Source organism: Xenopus laevis, chromosome 2L (genome assembly GCF_017654675.1).
Source record: "Xenopus laevis strain J_2021 chromosome 2L, Xenopus_laevis_v10.1, whole genome shotgun sequence".
In the NCBI taxonomy this organism is placed as follows: Eukaryota; Metazoa; Chordata; class Amphibia; order Anura; family Pipidae; genus Xenopus; species Xenopus laevis.
The window spans coordinates 162545484-162552830 of record NC_054373.1 but is presented as its reverse complement, the minus strand read 5'-3'; the positions used below and the strand labels follow the sequence as shown (position 1 = coordinate 162552830).

Sequence of the window (7347 nt, the reverse complement as noted above, 5' to 3'; positions counted from 1 at the left end):
GGGGTTGGAACAGGCAGTTTATAAAATTGAAAAACTATTAAAGGCCAAGCAAACCAAGGTTTAAAAAAATGCTGCATAAAAATGTGCCCCACATTATTGCTCCCTAGGTGGGCGCCTACTTTGCCTGCCCCTATTTCTGACCCTTAGTTTGTGCTCTTCACCTTCCAAGCTGACCAGCAATTCACAAACCGCTATGCCTCTCCCCACCAGCCCCCACTTGTCCATAGGCCATAGCCCCCACTCACCATTAGTTTTTACCAAATAGAAGCAGTCAAAAATCCCATTTACTGTGAATCAAAGGCAGAATAGTTTGTGTGGACCATTTCTCCACTGACCATTGGTTTCTCCACCAGCACTTTCTCTTTGTGGGAAGCTGGACATGGACTCCTCTGAGCAGGTGCAACTTGCCAACTACAAGTCTTTTTGCATTGCAGCACTATTCTAAGGTTAATTCAACTTTTAATACCATATGGAATATCTAATATGTGTCCAATCCAAGGAAAAGGCAGCAGAGAGACACAGCTGAAAGTGGATTCCCTCTTACCTTATGTCATAGGCAAAGGACCCCCCCTATCCCCTCATAGTGTGTCCCTACTATATAGCATTTTTAAGAAAACTCCTTCCTGACTCCTTCATGGCAAAGGCCACAAAGTACCCTGGAGCGCCTTCATTTGGATCCTTTTTCACCTAGGGAGGGAGGGTGGGAAACAAGAAACAACAGTAAATCTGTCTGCAAAACTACCTACCTTCCCTTAAGAACCCAGCTCCAGCAATCAACCCTCCTGGCTCTGCCCCCAGGCCTGCCCCTCTTTTTCCCACCTGGGGGCAACCACCAGGTCCTATGACACACCTGGGGGAAGGGAGGGGGCCCTGCCTAACCTTATCTCAGCCCTATACGGGCTTCATTCCCACAAAGTGTCTAAAGATGTGATGTTTGTGGCAAAATAAGCAATAGATCTGATTTGCAAGCCTACGTGCTGCCACAATGAAGAAATCACTGGTTTGCTGCTCATTAAAACAGAGAGATGCGCAGATTGTGTGGGCAGAGAAGCAGCAGGAGGAAAGAAAGAAGGGGGAGCTGATATAAACGAGTCGACTGCCATACAGGCTAAATTTAATATCTGTGTAACACAATGGTCTGCTGTTGCTCATATTCATTAAGAGAAAGAAGTTTCAGGGAAGAGGTGTCCTTTAATTAAAAGCTGCCTTGCTGTGTTGATAAAATTGCACCTCATTGTTACATGCTGCCCTGTTATGTAAGAATCCCCTCCCACTGTCATGCCACCGACTGCCAGGCTTCCCCAGCACTGCCCGTGACCCCCTCTAGATGCCCTGCCTGTACCGACATGGATGGTGACTGATGTCTGTTTTGGAAGTGAAAAAACTGGAGCTGGCTGACGAGCCAATCATCGCTGCCAGGGATGCTGAGGGGGGCGGGCCATGGAGTCGGTTGCCTAGGCTTGTTGAGGAAGGCGGGGCTAAAACTGACAAGAGAAACAGAAGGGGGCAAACTGGCTGTGCAACAAAAAAAAAAGCAACAGAAGCTGTGGCAAAAACTGGGCACATCATGCAACATCGCAGAAACTCGCTCCTTGTCTAAGGAAGGTAAGAAACAACGTTCTGTTTGCTGTCCATGTGTGTCATGCCATGCTGCTTGCACATGAATATTTCAGCCTTTCATGCTGCTCAGTATCAGTCAGTGGGAGGGAGGGGTGTGTGAGAGAGAGGAGGTCGGGGACTGTCTCATTGTTGTGTAGTCCTAGAGCTGGGCATTGTCACTCTCCTTCAGCCATTCTCTAGACAACCAGTCTACATCATGTGTTTGTTATGGCTCATTGTTTACATCGTGGATGTCGCTTGAATTACAACTTACAGCAGGGAATGTTGGGAGTTTTAATTGTACAAGTTTATCCCCTCTAGGTGTTGCTGAATTACAACTCCCAGGAGGGGATGATGGAAGCTGTAGTCCAACAAACCTTTGGGTTAAACTATAATAATTGGTCTGTCCCCTGTGTGCTCTGTTATACTGATATAATTGCTTCCCTGCATCTAATGCTATGTTCTTATTCTTATTACTATTCAATCAGGGTTCATTTTGCACCCCCATGTGTTAGACAGAGATGTGGGCCATCTTTAACAATTTGAGTAACGAAACAGTTGTGTAATTAAGTTGACACACAACAATTTCTCTACCTGAAAACATGATATTCAAAGCATAAAAAATCTCTCAGGCCTCAGTATTTGTGGGTCCCAATTAGTTATATAAAGTAAAACCATCTGTGGCTTATTAGTTCATGTTAAACTTGAGGGGCTACCAACTAGGCAGCACAAATATAAACTGTTATTAGGGCTAGCACATCTGTCTGTCCTTCCCAGACACTATTATCCCACTGTTACTATAGGCACTATCTCTCCCTACTATACCTGCTATCCCACAGTCACACTCCCTTCCCAGAGACTATTATCCCACTGTTACTATAGGCACCATCTCTCCCTACTATACCTGCTATCCCACAGTCACACTCCCTTCCCAGAGACTATTATCCACTGTTACTATAGACACCATCTCTCCCTACTATACCTGCTATCCCACAGTCACACTCCCTTCCCAGAGACTATTATCCCACTGTTACTATATGCACCATCTCTCCCTACTATACCTGCTATCCCACAGTCACAGTCCCTTCCCAGAGACTATTATCCCACTGTTACTATAGGCAGCATCTCTCCCTACTATACCTGCTATCCCACAGTCACAGTCCCTTCCCAGAGACTATTATCCCACTGTTACTATAGACACTATCTCTCCCTACTATACCTGCTATCCCACAGTCACACTCCCTTCCCAGAGACTATTATCCCACTGTTACTATAGACACCATCTCTCCCTACTATAGCTGCTATCCCACAGTCACATTCCCTTCCCAGAGACTATTATCCCACTGTTACTATAGGCACCATCTCTCCCTACTATACCTGCTATCCCACAGTCACACTCCCTTCCCAGAGACTATTATCCCACTGTTACTATAGGCACCATCTCTCCCTACTATATCTGCTATCCCAAAGTCACACTCCCTTCCCAGAGACTATTATCCACTGTTACTATAGACACCATCTCTCCCTACTATACCTGCTATCCCACAGCCACAGTCCCTTCCCAGAGACTATTATCCCACTGTTACTATAGGCACCATCTCTCCCTACTATACCTGCTATCCCACAGTCACACTCCCTTCCCAGAGACTATTATCCACTGTTACTATAGGCACCATCTCTCCCTACTATATCTGCTATCCCACAGTCACAACTGGTGATGTGCAGCCTGCCCGAGACCCGCAGGATTGGTCAGGTTGGGGCCGACCTCACACCCCCTTACACTGCCAACTTCTGGCTTCCACTTTTATAGCCGCGTGCCTGCTCGCTCCTTTTGTGACATAATGATGAGGCGGATATGCCAAATATAATGTAAGTAACAGAAATTTCGCACCTACAAACTGCGTGCATCCGACACGACTGTCAGATGAAGACGCAATGTTGTAGTTGCGACATTTCTATTACTTACATTATATCTGGCACATCCGTCTCGTCGCGTGTGCTTCCTCTCAGCACGCTGAATCAGTAGAAGCCGCTCTGTGTAGTTCAGCCCTAAGACTTGACAAAAAAAGTTGCATTATGACTTATCAGCTACATATCCCAGCAACTCTTGATAGCCATATTGTTCTGAGAATTGTAGTGCAACAGCAGCTAGACAGCAGCCATGATACAAATAATATGTTAAAGGGGTTTTTCACCTTTTCAGTTCAGTTGGTTTCAAACAGTTCACACAAAATAAAGACTTTTTCCAATGACTTTCTATGTTCTATGTTCTCTGATATTGAAGTGTAAAGGACCATTTTTCACCTTCTAAGGGTAAGGGCAGACGACAAGATTCGGGCAGATAAATCACCTATTCTTCGGGGGGACTAATTTCCCCGAACTGCCTCCCACCAGCTAGAACCTAAATCGCCAGCGGGATGGCACTCGGAGCGATTCGGTTTCCGATTTCGGGAAAACAAAGCGAATCGATTGCTACCGATTGCGATTTACATTCTAGCTGGCGGGAGGCAGGGAGAGATTAGTTTTCCTGAAGAAGAGATTTAATCTCCCTGAATCTGATCGTGTGTCTCTGCCCTAAAGCAGCTCTGGGAGGATGGGTCATTGACCCTGTAAACTGTTCGAAATTGATCAATTGACACATTTCTTATCTTTAAGTTTCATCAAACGCAGCTGTTAGAATCGATACAATAGTTGCTAATACTCCAGAGATGCTGCTGAGAAATGGATCAACTAAATGTTGCAAAATTGTAACAGTTCAGAATCTGCACCTGAATTACTGAGCTGCCAGACTGAAATACAGTATCGGAGACAGGAACAATCAGCTTTAAGTTTAGATTTTGGAAAAATGGTAAAAAATAAAAAATGGAAATTTATTGGAAAAAGTCTGGTGAACTATCTGAAACCAACTGAGCTGAAAAAACTCTCTTATTTGAGTGACTTGTTCCATTTAACTGGAGTTTATATATAAACATTCTAGATTTGGGGATTTAGATCTGAGATTCTGAATGTACACTGTAAACATACAGTAAAATTGGGAATTTTTGTGTGCAAGATTTGGGAAGATTCTGCTTGCAATAAATATCTTTGTTTAACTCATTGCTAGAAGGTTTGCACCTCACCCCATGTATTGATTTGATTTTTGGAGCATATAAGAGAACATTATCATTAGCAGGAATCACCATGACGTCACTTTTGCTGAACGACACCACTTGTAGCCTGCTTAAGGTATTGTAGTTTATTAAAAGGGGTAATAGTATTTACAACTATAAACACATTTTGTATTTAAGCTGAACATTAATTTTTATTATGATATAGTGAAATTCTAAGACAATTTGCAATTGGTCTTCATTTTTTTGTTTTTTTTTACTCTTCCTGTCTATATCAGCTGTTCGGTGAGCGTCACAGGGTGTTAGTTCCCATTTGCACCCACTAAGGACAGTTCTGCCAGTCACTATAGTAACCAATGGCTATGGGCAAGGTGCTAGTTATTGTGAGGGTGCTGGCATAAGAATATAAATCAAGGGCCCAGTGGAAATTATATTCCCCATCCTCGTACCAGAGGTTAATTGCAAAGGTCTTTACCTGAAGCAAATTACCCAGCAGGGAATGCTAATGTGCGTTTATAATTAACCAGTATTGTGTTTAAATTATAAATTGGCAAGCAGTGTCGCGAAAGTTTAGCATTGCCACTATCAGGGAGTGATGGAACTGTGGTTCCCCCATATAAATAGGTAAAATGACATAGATCAGAGTTTTAGACTATTGAGACTATACAGCTACTATTTATATAAAGATTGGCCATCCATTTTGTAGTTACTAAAAGTACAGGTATGGGATCTATTATCCAGAGTGCTCGGGTTTTCTGGATCACAAATCTTTCCATAATTTGGATCTTCGTCTACTAAAAAATCATGTAAACTTTTAATAAATCCAATAGGATTGTTTTGCCTCCAATAAGGATTAATTATATCTTAGTTTGGATCAAGTACAAGCTACTGTTTTATTATTACAGAAAAATAATAATAATAATTTGGATTATTTAGATAAAAGGGATTATGGAAGACAACCTTTCTGTAGTTCTGAGCTTCATGTTCAGGATCATGGATCCTATATCTGTAGATAACAACAGTTGCACATTATAATTAGGGATAACAGATCATATATATAGGTAATGGGTATGCACACTCCAAGGCTAACTTTCGTGCTACTGTATGTGACCGGGGTGCACAGTTATAATTTATGTATATCCAATTTATGGATATATACTAATATCAGATATATATATATATATATATAAATATATATATATATATATATATATATATATATATATATATATATATATATTTATACATACAATAAATCAGTCCAGCAACAACGAGTTTTCTTATTCAAGACAACTATATTAAAAGGTGCATGTACAGCCAACGTGACGTTTCTGTCAGGGACCTTTCTCAAGGCATATATATATATATATATATATATATATATATATATATATTTATATATATACCTCCAACAGAATCAGCATTCACAGGACTTAAAGGACAAGTAACATCAAAAAAAATGTTGATGTTACTGGTCCTTTAAAAGATAACAAACAAATGTATCACAAAGCTACAGGCTGACGTTTCGGCCCCATCCAAGGCCTTTCTCAAAGTGCTAACAAAACAGTGAACTTGCCTTAAATCTACTTTTTTTTGGGCTGGAAACAGTAATATAGGCAATGACGTATAACCATTATCCTGTTGGAAGACCACGGTTTTAAATAACACTATACATACATACATATAGGATTCCTAAAAATAAAAAAATTCTTCGTTAAAAACAAGACAGAAGATAGCAATATAAAAACTAACTTAGCTGTTAGATATAAACTCAAATTAAATAAACTTTGTTGCCGCTGTGTCACTCTGTGAGCAGATGTTAAAAATAATAGCTACCATTGTGTTCTTCCTCAAATCAGGCAGATCCAGTGTCAAATATTCCCTTCCCTTTTCCAATCTATCTTTTAATTTCTCACTTATTCCTAACTGGAGAACTTTATGTATAATTTAATTCATCTCTTATTTCCTTCATTTCACTATAGTTGCTAAGCGGAAGCTGCCTAGTTACCTAAGCTCTTAGCATATAGTATGTAAAGCTACACCCTGTTTTGTTGCATCCCGGGATTTAATCTTCTATTACTGTGGTCTATGGGTCTCTGGGCCTTAAGCCTTATGGAGATTTTAAGTTATGATCATGCATCCAGGCACAGTAATGACTTTTCGAGAGCCGGTATCACTGTGTGTTATATATATATATGTATACATACACACACACACACACACATAACAGTGTTCACCCCTTTTCACACCCTTAATCACCCACTTTGCACAACATTGCTTCACCATCTATCATTAGTTTTTTTAGATGAAATTATGGGATATTTATCTTTTTGCAAAGAAACAGCTAATGCCCTACTTATACTGCCAGCTAAGTAAGGGAAACATCCCCTGCTTTGTTTGGTCGATTCCCTGCCTCTGCATTAGTTTCCATCCCAATAATTGTTATTCTCGGTGTGTTCACATAAAGGCCATTGTCACTGGGACTCAAGGAAAAGGCGTTTCATCCAGCAGGGACCTTTGTTGCAGCTGCCACTTGGCTCAGCTACGTTCCACTTGATTGTTGAGCTATTAGTCTGGTTCCAAGAGCAGCTCAGATATTTGTCTAGTCAGGTCTCCAGGAACAGACGTTTGGCATAATCTT

At 41.1% G+C, this 7347-nt stretch overlaps 1 protein-coding gene across 1 annotated transcript in view; it reads left to right on the top strand.

Annotated features, from left to right (window-relative positions):
• The first annotated feature begins 1516 nt into the window (after nucleotides 1-1516).
• fry.L (FRY microtubule binding protein L homeolog) overlaps nucleotides 1517-7347 on the top strand; it is a 266400-nt gene continuing 260569 nt past the window's right edge. The window contains exon 1 of the mRNA XM_041580759.1: nucleotides 1517-1605. The gene's annotated coding sequence lies outside the window, so the exon portion shown is untranslated. The remainder of the gene's footprint in view (nucleotides 1606-7347) is intronic.